This window comes from Pezoporus wallicus, unplaced genomic scaffold (assembly GCF_028554395.1).
Source record: "Pezoporus wallicus isolate ANWC-B61680 ecotype Strahan unplaced genomic scaffold, APGP_CSIRO_Pwel_v1 contig_8702, whole genome shotgun sequence".
NCBI lineage: Eukaryota > Metazoa > Chordata > Aves > Psittaciformes > Psittacidae > Pezoporus > Pezoporus wallicus.
In genome coordinates, this window is record NW_026636754.1 from 225731 (window position 1) to 245854 (window position 20124).

At 48.1% G+C, this 20124-nt stretch overlaps 1 protein-coding gene across 1 annotated transcript in view; it reads left to right on the forward strand.

Moving 5' to 3' along the window:
- Positions 1-20124, forward strand: part of TEKT3 (tektin 3) — a 201992-nt gene that overhangs the window by 73739 nt on the left and 108129 nt on the right. The gene's annotated exons all lie outside the window — the stretch shown is intronic.

Genomic DNA, 20124 nt, shown 5'->3' on the forward strand with positions numbered 1-20124 from the left:
CACATCGGACATTTGTGTGTCCATGGCTGTAGTTCAGGATGCACCTCAAGGGGAAAAGATATTAGCCTTACTTGAGTTGTAGCTGGTTGGGAGCAGAAGGAGTGGGAATGAGTATTGATTAGAAGATGTTATACTGCCTTTGAACCTTGCAAAAGTGCCTTAGGTAGCTCTTCTGCAGCACTCTCTGGCCCATGTTATCAGCATTAACAACTTCCATGCCCATAGTTTGCAGAGGAGCTGGAATTTATCCCTATTTCTACAGTTGGAGAAACTGGTGCTTATGCTGGGTCTGACATATTCCAGTAAAACACATCAGGTCCTGACTGTTCCCCTGTGAATTGCTCACCCTGGAGTACTTACATCTTCGCTGCAGCAGCCTGCCTAACAGTGTTTGTCCACACAGGTGAACCAGAGTACACACACACTGTCTGCCTTAAAATGAGATGAGCTGATGGCACTTCAGAGGCTTTGCCCTGGATGAAAACACAAGGTAGAAGCATCAATAGTCCTGCATACATTTCCTTCCCCCCTGATTTGACTTTTCCCCCATTGTGCTTCAACTTAAAGGTTTCCAGAAAAGGTTTACAGCGGCCACCAAGGTCAGGACACCAGGATGACAAGTGCATCAAGTGGACAAAGTTGGTCAGTTTTCATCAGGTAACTAGAAGCAAAACATCTTTAGTTAAAAAGATCCACAACCAAGGGTGATGATGCAGGCACTGCAAAAGGACAGATGCAAGGAAGCTCCAAGGACTAGGCCAAGATTCCAGTCAGCACCATTTGTACCACTTTGGGAGAAGAAACAGTCCCAAGAAACCAGCAGCACCCCTTAGGGCTTGTTTTAAGCTCCAGAAGGAGCACTGGGCACTGGAGATCAGAGCCAGACAATTTCAGCCCTGAGGGAAGAGTAGTCAAAGGGAAACAATCATCGTGCTTTATGAAGGAAAGAAAGTATTTGTGGGTTTGGTTCTTTTTCAATAGAACACCTCAGAGGTCCCTTCCTGCTACTTTCTCCTAGGGATGAAAATAAAACAAGAAATCTGAGTCAATTCCAAGTCTTTCAAGCAGACTTTCAAGATGGAATTATTGAGCTAATTAAACCCAGAAGTTTTACCAAGATCTGTTGCAGTCTTATTTGCCTTAAGTAGCTCTGTCAGGACACTTGATTTTGGCTGCTTATGCTACTGCTGTTTAGCTGGCATAGGGGTTAAGATACCCCTTCCTTGCTCTGCTCCTCTCCCTGGGCATGCCCTGGCCACGCTGTTGCCAAAACACCCCACACAGCAAGCTAAATAAAACCACCAAAGAGCAAAGCAGCATTCAGGGTCAGCAAGAGGATGCTGGCAACAAACCCACCTAACATAACAGTGAAAGGTGCTTCCTGAGCTTCTGGCCTGCGTGTTTCCATCTTAATTTCCTCCGTTAGACAAAACTATTGGAACTGTTCAGAACAAACCTGGTGCTCAGAGCGTCTCTGCTGAGATATCCCTGAAGGTGGGTGACTGAACTGAGCAAAGATTTGATTTTCAATCCCTGCCCTCATACACATCTACCTGAAAGCAACAGCTTTGTTGTGCTGAGCCTGAGCACATCCCAGCAGCCTGCTGAGCACATCTTCATCTGAGAAAGGGGCAGCAGCATCCCTTGAGCATCCTCCACAGGGGCTGGCACATGCCTGGCCCCTGCAGCCAAAGCTTTGTTTCCATAACCATCTTCCAGGGTCAAACAGGGATACTTCTTCAGCAAGAACACTTCTCTTCCTTCTGGGGGTTTGTTATTGATGTTACTATGGTTCCCATCTTCAGCTCAGGCCTTTAAAGTCAGGAGCATCACTGTGTGCAAATTGAGGGAATTTTCCAATCACAGACCCATAGCACAAAGGGGCACTGCCTCTTCTCATACCAATTTCTTATTTATCACATTTGTGCAGAGGGACAAGCTCTCATTGTGCAGCACAGCCCTCGAATCAGCAGCACTTGAAGCACAGATACTCAATAGACCTTTTCTAATTTAAAACCTGAATGAGTTTCAGCTGATTGAATGACTTGCGCAGCTTTCTTTCCCCCCCATTGTACAATGAGTATTAAAAGTCAACCCCCACATTTGATTTGCTGTGAAGACACAAACAGACTTCACTACTCTGTTCTGTTGGGCAGTAACAGATCCAGAATCAAGTGGATCAATACCTTTTGAATGATTTCCCTGCAGCTCTGCTCCCACATTTATTTACTTTCTATGAGAATCTGGCCAAATTTACTTTACTTGGATAAGCTGAAGCCTGAGCTTATTCTCGGAGGTGCGTGCGTAAGAACTACCCCTGCTGTTTGTGCATGGTTGAGTCATGATAACAGCAAGATTAAACATCATGTTTTATCGTGAGCACAAGTGTGCACACACGGGCCTGCTGCATACAGGATTTAACAAACCAGAAAGGCACGCTAAACAGCTACAAATGCTGTGATTATTCAGATAGTCACAGATAGGGCACCCACACAGGGAGGCAGACCTGAATAGCTCCAGCACAATTATAACCCTGCCATTACACTGGATAATTTCCTAGCAGACACGCCAGGCTCCCCCAGCACAACACAGCCTTTGAGCCAAAGATCTATAAGCCAATTTACATGGGAAATTAGGAGGTGTCAGAAGAGGCAGAACTAGACAGGTCTCAAGGATATTAATTCCTGCTCCCTTAGCCCTGAGCTTTCAACATATCATTAATTTAAGATCATTGATGTTTGACTTTCATCAACGCTGTGAAAAGAGGGAATGCTTCACTTAACGCTGCGCTTGAGCTGGCTGAAGACAAACCACCGTAGGAACCAGCCTGCATGTGCAGTGAAAGCACTTCAAGCCCAGCCACACCGAGATACTCACTCCAACAGCAGCCAGACAAGGGCTCACCCCAACTCACAGCATCTCTCTGCATCCCAGACACCAACTGCCAGTGACACAGAAGAGATGACAAATGACACCCAGCTACTGCCACAAAGATCTCATAACTTCACAGGTTACCCAGCACCATCTTCCCTACTTCCACCTCCTCCCAAGCTCCCTGACCAAAGCTGTAGGCACTCAGGGCTGTGATGGCTTTGCTCTGGAGTACACCTCCCTCCCTCCAAGCACTACAGGTTGTCAATCAGTTTGATACAGGGGGGAGTACAGAACACCCAGCACCCTGCTGGTCTACTCTTATCTGCAGGCAATTTGCTGTGGGCCAACAAAGCAGCAGCCAATTAATTCATGGCTGGGTGCAGTTACATCAATAACCAAGTGGATAAGAGACACAAACCAGTAGTGCCTGCTATGAGCAAATTAGCTGTCCGTTTAGGCAGAGCAGCACACAGTAATGAGCAGATAGCCCTATCAGTGAGTCATTAGAAGGACACTGGAGCTCCTGTTGGATGCTGCTACCAAGTTTTAGCTCTTCCCAGGAACTACAGCCTCACACAAAGGGCAGAAAGGCCATTTCCATCAGGTTGAACAATTACAGCTGTGAGATGCTGAGGCTTCATAGCATCATAGAACAGTTAGGGTTGGAAAGGACCTCAAGATCATCAAGTTCCAGCCCCTCTGCCATGGGCAGGGACACCTCACACTAAACCATGTCACCCAAGGCCTCGTCCAACCTGGTCTTGAACACTGACAGGGATGGAGCAAGACCATGTTTGGCCATGCTGCTTCTCACAGGGCATCCAGCATCCTCCGTGTATCCGCACAGTGAGCAAGTATTGGTCTTCACCAACTCCAGGAAGTAGCTCAGCTCACCAAGGAGGGCTGTGCTGGCAGTGCAAGTGCCTTCTGCCCTGCCCATCAGCACACAGCAGCCTCTGCACATTTGCTGGTTTGAATACAGACACCTGGGGGCTGTTTTGTCCCTCCTCCTTTCCCTGAGCAGCAAAGGCTGGCAGCCCAGGGGATCATCATAGAATAGTTTGTGTTAGAAAGAACCTTAAGATCATCCAGTTCCAACCTCCTGCCATGGGCAGGGAGACCTCACACCAGACTATGTTGCCCAAGATCATGTCTTACTGTGTGTCTGACACAGCAACACCTGCATCTCCAGTTCTGGCCTTTTGGCTGCGATTGCAATATAAATACCTCTCTTGCTCCAGTTCATGCCTGCAGTGGTGCAGCCCCAAAAATTCAGGAACGCACAGACCTGACACCATCTATAACCCAATAACATGGGCAGCATCCTTCCTGCGCCAAAGCTCTCCCCCACAGCACAGGAAACCAGCCTTTCAGGAGCTACAAGGATAGACGGCAGCAAGTTCTCTGCGAGATGCGCTCTTAAGGTCTCCCCCACCAACTTGCCACCCTATAACCACTTTATTTTGGGTTCTTGCCCTCAACTATTGGTGCTTGGTGTGACAGGACTCCAACCCTCTGCCATAACAAGGTCAGCATCAGTGGAGTAGGAGCCGAGTGTGATAAATCTCTCCCTGGGATCACATATAACTTCCACCACCACAAGAGGGAAACTGCCTCTGAAGGAAAAGGCAACAACAGTTAAATCAAACCAGACAGCCACACCAGGACTATGACCACATTGCCACGTGCACGGCAGCAGACAGTGCTGCTCCTTGTGCTTTGACACTGAATTCACACCCTCCCTTGGTAATGAAGCCTTCCAAGAGTTCATGAAATGACATTAGATTACAAACCAAGGCTGAGAGTACCACATCAGAGGCTCTCCTCTTCCTCCCAGGAGCCTGAATCCATTTCAACTCAAACAAAGAGCACTGGTGAGGGGAAAGTGTTGTATTTCCACATTAGCATTTCCCGACTTCTCCTCAAAACACCAAGCAACTGATCCAGAAACTCACTTCTCTTACGAGTTAAAGTGGTGAAGAAGCAACCAGGCAGCACCATGGCAGACCAGAGGATGGAAGTGGCCCCAGCAGCCATTTCACTCTTCCAGCTGAAACAAAGACCCTGCCCAGCAGCAGCTGCAGGTCCTCATACAGTTTAACCCTACAAGAAGGGCTCTGGCCTCTCTGTAGGCACCCAAACCCCTGGTCTCCAACCTGCCAAACCAGCTGCCCCTGCAGCAAGGCACTTTCTCCTCCTGAATCTCTTTCACCCGCAGCTTTTCCAAGAGACTTAAATTCATTTACAGCCAAAATTAAAACTCAACCTTTCATGTTATCCTTAAAGGGCTGCAGAACCAGAAAGTCCTTCCCATCTGAGTGGGGCCAGGTCATCCCACATTAAAGATGGGGCAACCAAGCTGCATTTGGTTAACAGCTAAGGATTAATCAGCACACACTGAACCCAACCCAGGCCAGTCACTCGTTTACTGAGCAGCCACATCAGAAACCTGGAGATCTTTCAGCATCAAGCACTTGCAGAGGCCTTTGTAGAAGGACACCCTCAACCTCATGCGATTTAAAGTTGAGAGCTCAGTTCAGTCCTCTCCCCTTGCTCCAACCCGGGGGCAACACTCCCCTGCAGCCCGAGGACCTGTGACTCAGCTATGAATCACCAACCAAACTCTCCACCTCATCCCCAGCACCAAACCGTGCGCAGGAGCGATGAAAGAGATGTACTGTCATGCTAAGCAGCTTGCCGGGCTCCTCTGCAGTCCCGACAGCTCTTCCATTCACCGTCTGGGTTGCAGGGGCAGAGGCATTTCTCAAGGAAGAGCTGGCAACGGTGCTTTTCGGGCTGATTTAGCGGCGGTGGCTGCGGGCTGCGCTGTTGCCATGCCGCCTCTAACCAGCGGCGAGGAGCAGGAGCGCTGAGACACAGAACCCCAGCCATGAATCACACACACAGCAGCCAGGCTTGGGAAGAGTTTGAGCCTCTTGAGTGGTCAGAGTGATGCACAACTTGAGAGATGCAGCCGGGGTCAGGTCCAGAAAGGGGCTGTGAGCTGAGTGATGGCTGCCCACAATAGCTCGGTTGACTCATTCGGATCGAACTGGAGACTCACTTTTAGCCTATGGAGAATTAATGTGGTAAAAAGTAGAACCCAAGAGGCTTTGGACAAGGAAACGTGAGCAGTGTTTTTCCCAGCAGCTCAGCAGGCTGCAGACACTCCTATGGAGGGGACCACATGGAGTGGCGAGTCCCCAGCATGAACACATCACCAACAGTGATGCGGGACAGCTTGGTGGAGGTCTTTGCTCTCCAGCTCTGTGATAGACAAATCCTTCCCAAACTGGTAGGCAAAGTTCTCCAGTTTCCCAAGCATACTGGGGATGAAGGCAATGGTAGAAAGGCAGCAGAGCCCTGTCAGCACTGGGTAGCAGTATCCTTTGTCCTATAGTAAGCTTCATTCTACAGAAGAAGTAACAGCACTACTTCATTTGGATGGGAGGGGGGTGAAAGGGCTCATCCAAAGCAAAACCAAAGCAAAGACTAAGCTCACTTGTGCTGGAATTACTTCACTGTATTGCCCTCCAGACAGTGACACTAATCCCTGTCAGTCACTCACTGAGCAATTTCAGCTCTGTAGGTTGCTCAAGAGGAGTTTTGCTAACAGATGCCATTTGAGATGGAGTGGTTTAGTTATTTTTGCTAAGCACAAGATATCATTTGGTTTGCAGGACAAAACCATTTGTATTTCAAAAGACACCCAAGTAGTTTCCAGTCCCTCTCACAACCTTTTCTGACAATAAATGCAGTTGGTGACTGTTCAAGGTGGAAGTGAAGCCCCTTGTATGAAACAATGAAAAGATGTTCAAGTATCCGCTCAGCTTTAAGAAGAGACACTTGAGAAAGCAAAATCCATTTCCAGAGCACCTTAAAACGCTTGAGCAGCTCAACATATCCATGACTTGGGAAACTGCTGTTTTAAGGGTCACATAGTGGGCTGCAGTAGCCATATACCTTGTTCACGTTCATCCTGGGAGGACTTATTCCATCCCATTTTTGTGGGGAAAAAAGATGAGCCTCCACTCATGCACAGCCAACAAAGCAAGCTCCCCAAACCTTCTTCTACCACCCATGCTGACAGCCTGGTTTAGACTCTGCAGGAAGTCCCTTGTCCCCAGGCTGTCACTTCCCCACCACAAACCAGGAGCTTGGGCTCACACCAGTCACTGCAGCTCTCCTGGTTCAGGACATCCCCATTCCCCATGGATGCACGCTCTCCTCCAGCCAGCTGTGGTGGGAAGCTGGGCGAGTTCCAGTGTCTTACCTGGAACTAAAACTGCTCATCCTTACAAGGAGAGCTTATGACTTCCGAGCATAAGACAAGCTTAAGAGAAGGGACTAGATGGAATGAGGCAGGAGACTGGGACAGATGGTCCCAGAGGTCCAAGAAGCCAAGGGTCCCACACCGTCCCACTGCTTTTAGGTTTGGACCCTGACCCCTGCTGAGCTGTCAGGGCCCCCTGTGACACACAGCCAAGAACAGGGTCAATGTCCTAGCAAGCAAGCTTGCAATGGCCCAGACCCACATCCCAGCACCCTCCCTGAGCTCAGGCTGAAGGGGACATCGCAGTGCTGGTTGTCAGGAGCCATAGAGTAACTCTGCAGTTAAAATAGACAAACAAAGCTCTCTGCTCTAATCATGGTAACTGGAGGCCAGAGGAGCACAGAGGCACATCATTAGAACTGATCCAGCTGCCCTGGAAAATTCATCTGACCCCCTTTGAGAGGGGAAGGCACACGGCGAGAGTGGGATACAAAAGGAAGAGGGATGGATTCCTTCCTATTGCCCCTGCTCAGCACCAAGGCTTTGGCTCCAGTATAGGAGACCTCCACCTCATCTGCACACAGGCAAATCTCAAAGCGAACAAATGATTTCAAAGGAGCAGCTTTGATTTCCAAAGAGGATGGATTTCTTATTTCTTCTGGAGATTGTAATTTTCTCCCCATGTTGCAGAGGATATGAACAAATGAGCAGAGAATGAAAGGGATTAATGAATGAATGAGTGGGACCTGGGCTCCCAGCTGTAGGAGGAAGGGGGGAAGCCAGCCACAATGCCAGGGACTGCCAGAGCAGATAACTCACCCCTATGGCTAGTGTTTAGCATTACAGACACCAACGGCTCCCAAGATCCCTCCCTGTTCACATGGAGATGAAGTAACAAACATCTCTGAAAGGATTCACTTAAAGGGAAACATTCAAACAAAGACAAAGGTAGGAAGGGTTTAAAGTTTAGACCAACCGCATATTGCATAGAGAGGCCTTTGCAGAAACACTGTACTTCCAATTGCTGACACCACTCAGATTTCCAGCAGCTTTTGTTCTCCGGGAGAGATGGAGCCATGTGATGCTGGTTTCATCCCAAAGTCTTAAACTGCAGACAACCAGGGTAGCATTGGTATTTACTGAGGTATTTACACCAAACATCACTCATTCAAGACCTATTGACTCCCCCGATGTGGCTCTGTGGAAGCTGCAAAACAAGCAAAAGTTAAATCTTCTTTTCTCCCTCTTATTCTCAAGATGTTTGAGGTCAAATCCAACATGAGGGGATTAGAGGCAAAATTTGGGATTAGGATTAGTTTTCAACCCAGTCTGCTTCACATGGCAGTTGGTTTCTAGTACTGACGTGCCTATAAACTGCATCAATGCACCCTTTGCTCTTGATGCCCCATGATCTTTGCTTTGACTCCCCAGTGCTTGGAAATGATGGGGCACATGAAAGTTGCCTAAAAACCACCACGGTTTGGGTTGGAGAAGCAAGCAACACCACTCTCTAAATCTAAAGAGTTAGCAGCTACCCATCATGCTATTATAATGCATGGTTTAATTTAAAAGCAAGGCTTAATTTGCAGATTAATTACTGTAGTCTTGACTGGATGAGCTTGCAATAAATCACCTGGGTGTGAAATTGCACAGCAATTACCTGATGGCACATAAAGCATGTAAATGTTGGTAAAGAGGTGTCACCTAATGGAGACTGATGTTGGGGAACTGCAGGCTACAGCCAGCAGAAATCATGGTGCAAAGCAGGTCAGGGGAGTAGGTGGCAAAGAAAGCAGAGATCAAGATGTTGAGCACCATTCAAATCAGCCTTTGGGAGCAACAAGCAAAACTAATGCAGGATTTGCAGGGAGCAATAAGTTACAATGGAAGCTGCTGGAATTTCTCACAGTGCTGGGCCAGCAGATTCGAGATGAGCCACTGCTCAGCCCCAGCCTCACTTAGTGAGGAGCAACATGGACAGTCCTCAAGGGGATTAACCTTCAGCTGACAGTGATGTTGCAGCAGATAGTACCTTTCTGGTGCCACAAGCCCAGGTTTCAGAAGCATCACATCTCACCATGGACAGCCCAGTCCTGCAAAGTTATTCCCTTACAGCAGCTATTTGTTTACAGCATGCTAGATGATCTTAAGGTCCTTTCCAACCCTAACTATTCTACGGTTCTATGCTTTGGGATGCAGATCTCTGATCTGAATGGCTTTATACTAGCAGGCCCAAGTGTGTTATTTCCTCTAAATAAGGATGAGCTGGAAACAAGGCAAGTTTAGAAGTAGTAGGGCTTAAGCCCTGGAGAACAGTTTGGCACCCTCAGAACCCACCTATGGGAGGTCTGGGTGACATATCCCCCTCCACAGCACCAGCGTTACCAGCCCACAACATGCTGCACTGGCAGCCCAAACACTTGCTGTTGGCATAGCACCAGTGCTGCTGGATTAGACAGTCCAAGAGGCAGAGGGGAAAACCTACCATCCCTCTGGAGGTGATCCCAAAATGGGCAAGTGGTGTGGCTGAGTAAAGGTGGTGCAGTCCTGCAGAGCTGGAGATAAGAACACCTCAGTCCATCATGGCTAAGGACACTTGTAGCCTCCTAGGTGAGATGCAGTTTGCCAGAGGAGCTGGGATTTATTACCCTGATCAAAGCACTAGGAACAAGTGTCGGATGGAAGCTGTGAGTGCTGCAGCTTTATACACACTCATTCAGGGCTTGAGTTAAGAGGAGCAGCCAAACCAGGCTGCGATCTGTATCCAGGGCCAAGGCATTGATTAGAGCCAGCAGGAGATGTGGATCCTCCTCTAATTCAACATTGGCTCTTTCACTGCAGGTTGCCCACAGGGTTGCTCAGCAACACAAGGGCTCATTCTACCAATTTATCCAGGGTGAGCCCTTGGACTCCCAAGAGGAGATGCTCTTACCTGGCACTGTGTGCAAGTTGTATTTGCATTCAGCCAGGATGAGCTGCTGCAGAAAACCAGGAGCTCCCACCACCCCCAAGGTAAGGAAGACATCGTTCACAGGGGTATAATGCTGCCTGCATTGGATGCACCAAGCAAAAAGCAGCACACTTACATGGCACAACTGCCTGTAAACCCCATTAACACCTTCCATCCCAGCAAACAAGATGCTGGCAGCAGCTCTGGTGGTCCAAAGTTGCAATAGGGTCAGATCCATCCAGCACTTCATCAGAGATTGTAGTGATAGGACAAGAAGGAATGGGTTAAAACATAACAGGGGAAGTTCAGGTTGGATATAAGGAAGAAGTTCTTTACTGGGAGGGTAGTGAGGCACTGGAACAGGCCGCCTAAAGAAGTGGTAAATGCTTCATCCCTGGCAGTGTTCAAGGCCAGGCTGGACAGAGCCTTGGGTGCCCTGGTTTAGTGTGAGGTGTCCCTGCCCAAGGCAGGGGGTTGGAACTGGATGAGCTTAAGGTCCTTTCCAACCCAAACCATTCTGTGATTCTACTATCTGACCTTGATGTTCTCTGCTGTTTCTCAGGAAGCTCTTGACATGAGGCAGACCTTGTAGGCAAGCAGAGGAAGCAGCTGCCTCTAAGTTCACAGGCACACAAACGCAGCAGGATCCTTTTCCATGGAAGGAAACAGGTCACCACTGCAGTCCTGCAGCCATTGCAGCCCACAGCTGCAGGAGTTGTGTGCTCCCCTTCCTTTAACTCCCAAATGCAGCTTGTTGGCAGCAGGAGGCCCCTGATGCACAGGACACTCCTGGAACAGGGTTTGCTGTGTGTGGCCCTACAATGGGAGCATCAGGATTTGTCCAAAGCCCTATGGCAGCACCTGACAGCATCCAGAGATCCCACCTTCCCCTTAAACCAAGGAGCCCTTGCCCAGCACAAGGCCCATACTTATCTGCTTCCCCGTGCTAAAAGATCCCCAAAAGGAAATATGGAAAGCTCAAGTTAATATTAATGACTCTTGCATCAGGACATTAGCAATGCTGTCACAGGGAGCTGAGATAAACGGTTCCTCCAGCCCCCATGAGCCATTCCTGGAAGGACTGAAGGCAGCACAAAAGGATTTCATTCTTCACCAGGAAAGAGAAGTTTCATGAGGAATGAAGAGATGACAAAAGCCGCTTTGCTGCTGCAAAGCTCCCAGGGAAACAGGGCCAATTACAAACCCTGCCTAGGATTTAGCGGGCGGCTGCTGAGAAACACATTGATTTGAATGGAGAAAGAAATGAGGTTGGAGAATTATCAGTGATAAAAACAGAAGAGCTTTCCATGCTCAAAACCAAAGTCAATGCAAGTGTCTGTGGCACTTAAGCCTTATCAACACCTAGTTGTAGAGCTGGAGATACAGGCCCATCACCCTGGGGATCACAGGGAGTACCCAGGGCTCAAGCCCAGCTCTCCATCTTGCTGTGGGGAGTTTCAGCCTCATCTTGCAGCAATGGAGCTTTTGCCTCTTCTACCTGTGATTGCCCGAGCTCCCTTGCTCTTTAGCACTACATGCAAGTGGATAAGTATGTTTTGGCTTCCAGTTGTATGCAGATTTTGACATGGAAGATTGAGATAATCAGTCATGCATCTTATGCCATGCAACAGCAAAGGTGCAGCTCTGCTACATGAGTACCCAGAAGCATTTTGATGCTGGTTCCAGGTCTGGAATCCTGCCCCTGGGCCTCCAAAACCTCTCAGAGCTGTTTGCATTCACCCCTAGGAAACATTTACCCTATGGACTGACACATCCAGTTTATTTCCTTGCTAGTCCCCAACAGAAAGCAAATGCATCTTTGGCATTCCTACAAAGCAAGGGCATCTCTGGAAGGTCTGGGTCTTCATTAGCCTCCATCCACAGCAGAAGGCAGAGGTTTCATTAAGAAAGGCCAACCATTCCCCAAGCCAGACAGCAGCTAAAGCAGGGAATCACTCAAAGTCCCCTCCCAACACATACAACTTCATTAAACAAGGATTCTTCCTCAAGGGCACCATCAGATTTCTGGAGCCATGGGAGAGCAGAGAGAAGAATGGAGCTGCCTCCAGCCCCAGGGCTGTGTTAGCAGCCCACACTTCCAGTGCCAGAGAAAACCACTCCATTTTCTTGCAAATAGGGCTCATCAAGAACAATACTGCCCCGAAGGTTTCCCATCCCTGAGCAACGCTGCACCATCCCATCTGCTCCCTTACATACAGGGCTCAGACCTGGTGTCCCTTCAGCATTAAGTACAGAGAGAGCAGCATTTTATGTGGACACTTCCATGCTCCCGTATCCTCCATTGAGGACCCATTGTCTCCTTGCAGCTTGGAAGAGGAGATCTGCTCAATCCACACACTTTTCATCTCCAGTTCATAAAAGAGAAGACAACCCCCCTGTTTTCTCAGGTGCTCTAAGCCTGATGCTCCATCTCTTTCCAGCACACAGACCCGCTGGCAGCTTCTCCATCTGCAGCTATGTCATTTAAATGGAATTATGCCAGCAGCAGGGATCGCGCTGTTCCTGTTCCATGTAGCCATGCTTTGGGAATGGATGCAAACTTAATACCAAATTCTAACTTCCCTCAGATCTGTCAGTACAGCTCCCTTGGCTTCAGCATCGCTGAAGCACTGGGTGCAATCAAAAGCAAGATCTAGCACTCTGGAGTTATTAGCAGTGCATGAACAACCTGGATACAATGCCCTTTTAATGCCAACAGCAGTGATGAAAGTGCAAGAACGGAGCCAGCAGAAGTAGTTTTTCTGCTCACGTAGGAGCACAGCTTTCTGCCTCCAGCAGGATCAGTGCTAGGGAAGAGCACATCTGCTCCTGGCTCATCCAACATGCTCTGGACACCAGTCTGTGGATGTTGAGGCCAAGGCAGGACCATCAGCCCATGTAACCACAGAGCTGCCTCACCACATCCCATATAAAGAAGCTGGCCATACATACAGGGGTGACCAGGAGCCCAAGAACTTGGGCTCTGCAGCCCCACAGTGCCAAAAAGAGAGCTCATTCCCCATGTCCTCCGGGTAGGAAACACCTTCGCATCCCATCTGACCAGCATTTTGTCAGCCAAATGAGGTGCTTGGTTTAGTCAAAATGCAAGACAAGTGTGGCCAATTCATGCCATCCCATCAGGAGATGAAATTCCCCCCTTAGGGTGGAAGCCATTAGCAGCCTGCACAGTATTTCCTGCTTCAATTGGTCTGATTTTATCCTTCAGACACAGGCTCTCATTGTGCCTTTTTGTTTTTGCCAGATGAAAGTGCTTTTTGTTATCTGGGTAAGTCCTTACAGTGTAATTAAGTTGCTCAGTCCTTCTTTTGATAAGGACTAAGCAGATGGAGTTCTCACATTCCCTCCCTCCTAGATATTTCCTTCTACATGCCTTCCAAGCTTTCAACATCCTTTACCCTTTAAAAAAGCCTGATACTGAAGCTGTACAGGTGATTTTAGCATCTCTGGCCTTGCCACTGCCCAAAGAGGGAAGAGGTCACTTCCCTGCCCTTGCCTCCCACCCTGTATCCATTGCTCCTTCCCATCCAGCAGCAAAAGGCAGGGAGACAACACTGCTCCATCCTCCACCCCCTTGGAGGCTCCCCCCTTTCACCCATTCGATAGCAGTGCTGCACACTGGTACTATCAGCCTGGTACAGGCATCCTGTTACTGCATGCTGACAACAGAAGGGTTTCTGTATGCAGGGTTACTATGGATGTGTAGGTATAATCAAAGGGCTTAACCTTGCCTGTTCCCACCCCAGACCCTGCCAGGCTGGTGGGATTATTGCTAACCCACACTGCTTCCACAATCCCTCCCTCCTAACGCTGTCCCCTGTTTGCAGGGCAGTTTGCTCCAGGCATTTTGGAGCCAGCTCAGGAAGGAGCATAAATTCAATCTCGTTTTAGGAACTCACCAAGAAAAACCAAAGCAGTCTCTTTAGATGAGGAGGATAGTGATACCTTGCTGAAATTGACACTGCCCCTATTTCTGCTGGAACAGCTTCTTGCTTAAATTTACTCATCCCTACAGCTACTGACAGCTCTCTGCAAGAGCTGAAACTCCCAAAAGAAGGAAAAGCAGGCTTTCAGAAGAAACATTTCCATTCCCCTCAGGGGCATCACCCTCACTTTCTTAAGTACCTCATTCAGAGCACCGTGTACAAAGATAACATCCCAGCCTGTCCCCCACACTCAGCCTAAGCACACCTTTCTGCTTTTAAAGCCTCAGAGATGCGCAGGGAAAGGTCCATAACACAAGCCCCAAGAGCTCCCACATGAAACATGTGGAATAAAAACATTAAATTAGCTGCACGCTAATGTGAACTACTTCAAAGTCACATCTGAGGCACAGCACAACCCAGGTGTCTGGAAATGTGCGGTAGGGGCATAGCCCTTACACTGAATTATGCTCCCTGATGTGCAGCAGCACACAAGCAAGGGAACAGCTGGCATAGGAGCCAAGAAATCACTCCAAAATCAAAGAAGGCTGCAGAAAGCCTATTTCCATCATGCCCTCTATCCCCTGTTGCGTATACACACTGAACTCTCCACTCTGATTAAAGACAAATACATAGGTACCTTGTTCTCCTGGAGACCATCTTAGAGCTATGGCTTTCATGCAGATTTCTTAGGCCTCGTCCCTAAGGGAAGCATCCCTAAGGGAAGCTGAAGCACCTCTTATAAGAAGCTTAGGTGGGCTGCAATAACCACTGGGGAGCAAGCCTGTTCTTGCAGTAATAAATGAGAGGCACCTGCCAGCTGCTGTTATAAAGCTCAGTGCCACCAGGATGACCAATAGCAGCAGGTACCAGCATATAAAGCACTCCCACAAAGCAGCCAAGAGTTTTTCCAGCTGTCCCCTGCCCATAGGGGCAGGCTACCAACCTATTTCAACATTTAGCATTGACTTTATAGGGGGAGAGGAGGAAAACAGCTTGGTTATTTGGAAAAGCTTTATGGGATGATCCTTGTATGTGTGGCAGGACCTGCTGCATCCAAGACTCACCTGGATGCCTCAGAAATGCTGCGCATACATAGGTGGACTACACATCTCCTGCAAGTATTCCATCTCGTGTGTCTGCTCCCAAGATGTTTTTAGGTAAGTAAAAGCCACCTTTGTTAGGTAAGCTGGAAATTACTCTATCCTTCAGTGTAAAGCCTTGTTGAGGGGTAAGAAGCAGGTAACTGGCTTTCCAAGCTGGACTCAAATCTGTGTGTGACTGGCCAAAAGGTAAGAGCCCTTCGGCACTGAGTGTTTTGCCACTTACACAGCCTTTTCAGTGCAGAAATACAGCACTTCTACAAACCTGCCTTTTTGGTGCAAATAGAATCCAATCACGCAAAATACCATGTACACATTCGAGAGAAAGTTCCCAAATTATAAGATTGAAAAAGAAACGGAATTAGAGGCATTGAATGGTTTTGATGCAGCTCTGAAAGTTGTGTGCAATTTCAAATTCCAGAGTCACTGCTTAGTTGGGAAATGGTCATTCCTGTGCAAGGGTGGGTCAGTCTTTACCATCAAATTTAAGGTTCTTCAAGGGATAGGGCTCACCCTACAGGACGCTACAAGTAGTGGGACATCTGGGATGAAGGCAGGGCATCCCATCAACCCTTTCAGGCTCCCAGATGGCTCTATGCTGCACATCCAAGAGGAATGGAGCCTAAAAGGAACATTTAGGGGGGTTGCAAGCATCATATTGTTGTAAACCTCCTCTCAGCATTCAAGAGATGCTCAGGAGTGAGAGCTGGGTACCTGGCAGCAGTGCAGAAACACAGGGGCTGGCAGGAAGAAATGCATGAAAGTAATCAGTGATGCAAAGGGGATGCTATTTGTTTGAAGATAACATGAAACCTCCTCCTCGGAGCAGCATGTCAGCCTCTCCAAACCACCCCACATGTGCTTTGCCAGATGCCATGGGCCAGCTTGCAAGCAGCAGACCAGTTTTCAAATAGCTTCCTTCCCACTCCTCTCCTCAGTGCCTGCTCCGTGCCAGCTGCTGGCTGGAGCCTCATCCCTTCCCACCCCATCCGGTACCACGTCAGTGATTAGCTTCCCACAAGCAAAGAAGAAAGAAACATCCTTTTTAAGCCTTGCATCTAGAGAACAAATCAACGTACTGTTGAGCTGTAATTGAAGCTCTCTCAACCTGTCACCATCACTGTGCTATAGATGGGACTCAGTGTTCACAAAGCTGATTTGCTTGTTGGAGCTGTTAAAACATCCTAATTATTCTAACCCCTTGCTGTAGCACTTGAATTCAAGTGTTTTACTCAGTGATTACCTAGGCTTAAGAGGCCAGAGGAGAACACGTCAGTGCTCCAATGAATCAGGGCAAAGACCTTTGAAATGCAGGCAGTGATATAGAAGAAAGTTTAGCTGTCTTGGGGGCTGGTGGTGCAGGCACTGAGCAGCTGTTCTCCCTTCCTTAGCACCTTAGTCACTCACTGCTCTCAGCCTCTTCAGGATTATGGACTCAGCCTTATGAGAAGCACAGCGCAAGTTCTTCATCCCATTTGGTTTAAAGCCTGCGGTGCCCAGAACAAGTAAGGAACAGCCTGCAGCTTCACATGGTAATGAGACACTGTAGAGCAGATCCTTGATCTCCCAATTCCTTGCTTTAAACAATAGTTCCTCCTCCTCTGTCCCCAGCACAAGCCAAAGACACCCTGACAGTCCAAACAGTCACTTGTCTCTGACCCAAAGGCATGTCCCTACCAAGCATCTCCATTCACGGCCAGCCCAACAATGGGCACCAGGTTTTTGAGTGCTTCTCCTGACCAAACCCCAGCAGAGACATTTCAAAATACCTGGTGAGTGCAACCACATTGCAGGAAAACTATGGAACTTCAGCAAGGAGCCTTGAACCCTAAACACTGAGGCTCCTTTAGCCCAAGATGGGTATCACAGTGTGACTCTTCCATCTGCTCAAGTGAACTGAGCAGGATGCCAAGGGAAATTGGGGAAATAAGGAAAGCTTCAGTCATTCCCTCCAGATGGATGTAACTCAGCAGTTCTCACAGCCTAGTGCAGTGCATCATTGAGGTAACAAAGGCTACTGACTATTTGAATCATTGACTATTTGAATCAATCTTGCTGGATTTGGTGCGTGGTTCCTTGGCTTTTCACATGCAATTAGCAATGTATAAGTTCCAGTAAATGATTTCAAATAAATCCTTACAGGACTAACAGAGAGCAGATCTAGGAATTCACAGTGGGGTGTTTGAAAGCCTAGGTTCAGATCATTATTTGGGGCCTTCATGGCCTCATTGTGTACCACAAGGCTTCATAAGGATACCATATCAGTTTTCCTACTGCAGATCATAGCCCCCTGAGTTGTACTGTAGTCTATGGACAGCCACACGAAGGCAAATTCTACCACAAAGTTATCAGAAGAGAGAAAGGGAAATCAAAGCTCCTCCATTTCTCAGCCATCAGAGGGCAGCCAGTGATGCCATAGATGCCACTGAACCCACAGCACACACACACTGGTTATGTAGAAGTATTAACTACTTAATCCCTAATCCCTGAAGTCATGTACTCAAAGACAGTTGTGTTTGGGGTTTTCCCCCCTAAAAACCTTCTCATTACACATCCCAAATCCAACCCTGATAGGTGACAACAGATTTAGCCCAGAAACCTTTCTCTTTTTGGAGCAAAATTCTCTTTTCATTGCCCTGCCCAAACTCCCAGCTATAACATGCTGAGGGAACAGTCACAGCCATCACAAGCATCCTAAAGCAGCAAGGAATTGGCCAAAAACTCCTAGGTGAGGCTAGAAAACAGACTGATCCCACACCTCTGGACAAGCTGTAACACCCAACACTGTTATCTGCTTTTCATCTGAACCCATATACTTTGTGTGTATTTAAGGTCTGCCAAACCCTGCTGAAACTGATTGCCAAACTCTCCCTTCTTATTTTCTACTGTAAGAAATGGAACTTGTCTATATGATGCTCCAGCAGCTTGGAGAAGGGATATTTTCCACTTGAACATGATTAATAATAATAATTAGCAATTGTGTGGTGAACTGCAGCTAACCTGTGATAACAGGTTTGTTGAGAAGCGATGATATGAGCATAGCTCAGAGCTAAGCAACTGCGATAACACCGCACATATTGCAACACACATGGGAATTGCAGCACTTGCCAGGTTTAAGGAGTTCATAACACTCTTTTCTATCCCAAATCACACAGAGCATCTACACACAAAACCTCCTGGTATCAGAATGTGCTCCACGGGCTGTAGCAAAGTTAAAGTGGATGGGACACGTTACCTGTTCCAGGCAGTCTTTTCCAAGTGGTACCATTTGTTAGTACACAGATAAAGCCTGAGCCAAGAACAGCTGAAGCACAGCTGGTTTCTGCACAGTTACTGATGTATTTCCAAACACAATGCCAGGAGTTAACACAAGGATTAAAGCAGGTAGTGGTACCTGTCAGAGCTGCTTAGCTCACACAGCGCACATGACTCCCTCCTGACTGTGCCTTGCACATAACATGAAACTAGGAAAACAATCCCAAGGTCACAGCCAGGGATCTTCTAGAGCCCTTTCAGCTCTGGCAAAGCCTGAGTGTGACACAGTAATGCTTTCTTGTTCCATTAGAGGCATTCACCTTTCAAAAGACCTGCTGTAGCAATGAGTGTTGCACTGAAATGTCGGTGCCCAGGTAGGTAGCCATGGGCTCTGCCTCAGCTCATTCACAGAAGAGGGGATTTTCCATCAGATTCAGACTTTCCAGCTCAGATTAATCCCCGTGGCTGCTTCTTTCCGTGTTGTTTGACTGATTTGTTTGTACTGTTCGGCTGCCATGGTTAAAGTGGTGTTGGTCACGGAGAGGCTGTTCACACCTCTGCCAAAATCCCAGTCATTGCATCACCTCCTCATGCAAAGTTCCTCACTTGCAGGCACCCAAGGCAAGAATTTAGAGCAGTCTATGAGAAGAACAGGAATGGGATGTCATGGTAACCTCCTGGCCTCATTACCACTGGGTTTCAGCTACAGGGCTCCTGGCATAGCTATGGGGATGCCCATCCAGCCACCTCTTCCTGCTATTTTTACTCATGAGATGACTAAACGAGGTGTGCTTTGGGTTTATTTGCTTGTGGCTTTTTGAGCGCGGCTTTGTTTGTTTTCAATTTCAGCCTGGGGGAATTTGGGACTCGGGAAACGAAGCTTAAAAGCTGAATGCGTTTGAGCGAAGTGAGCTGGTCGGGAGCAGGTGGGGCGAACCGGCTTCACAAACGCTTGTGGGCGGCTCTTCGCAGTTATACGGCGGCGCGGCCGGCGGTTTACGGTACCGGTGTCTCCTAGCAGCCGCGACGCGCAGCGCACGGGGGTAGCCGGCAGCCCATCCCGGGCAGGTAAGCGGGGCCTGGGGGCTCCGGTATCCCCGGTGCTGGCACCACCGGCGGTGTGCGCCTGGGTACCGGGGTACGGGACAGACTTTCAGGTGATGCTGCGCTTCCCGGGTGTCAGGCAGGAAACGGTGGACCCAAACCCTCGCATCTAGGGCAGCCAGACCTGCGGGGTGTCATGTTTGGGGTGCTGGCGCAGGGATGGTTGTCCCTGCAGTGATTTTTTTGGCTTTTGTTATATTGTTATATTATAACAATAATTATTATTTATATATATTATATGCAATATATGAATATATATTTATATTGTTATCGTTATAGGAAAGGCAGATTTGGCCTTGCTGAGGCTGCGCTGATGTTTTAGTTGTTAAGTAGTTCTTACTCTAAATCAAGAACATTTTAGTTTAATGCTCTGCCAGTGAGGAGGGCCACAAGGAGCTAGGAGGGAGCAGAGACAGGACACCTGACCCAAATTAACCAAAGGGATATTCCATATCATAGAGCATCATGCCCAGAATAATTTATTTGATACTTAACACACTATTCTAACTTCTACAATCCCCTAATTCAGCTCTCAGATGCCTACTGTAAGGTTTGATTCTTTGGTTAATTCTTCCACAGGCACATGTAGATGGATAACCTACTGAATCTCCAAGGAATAGAGCT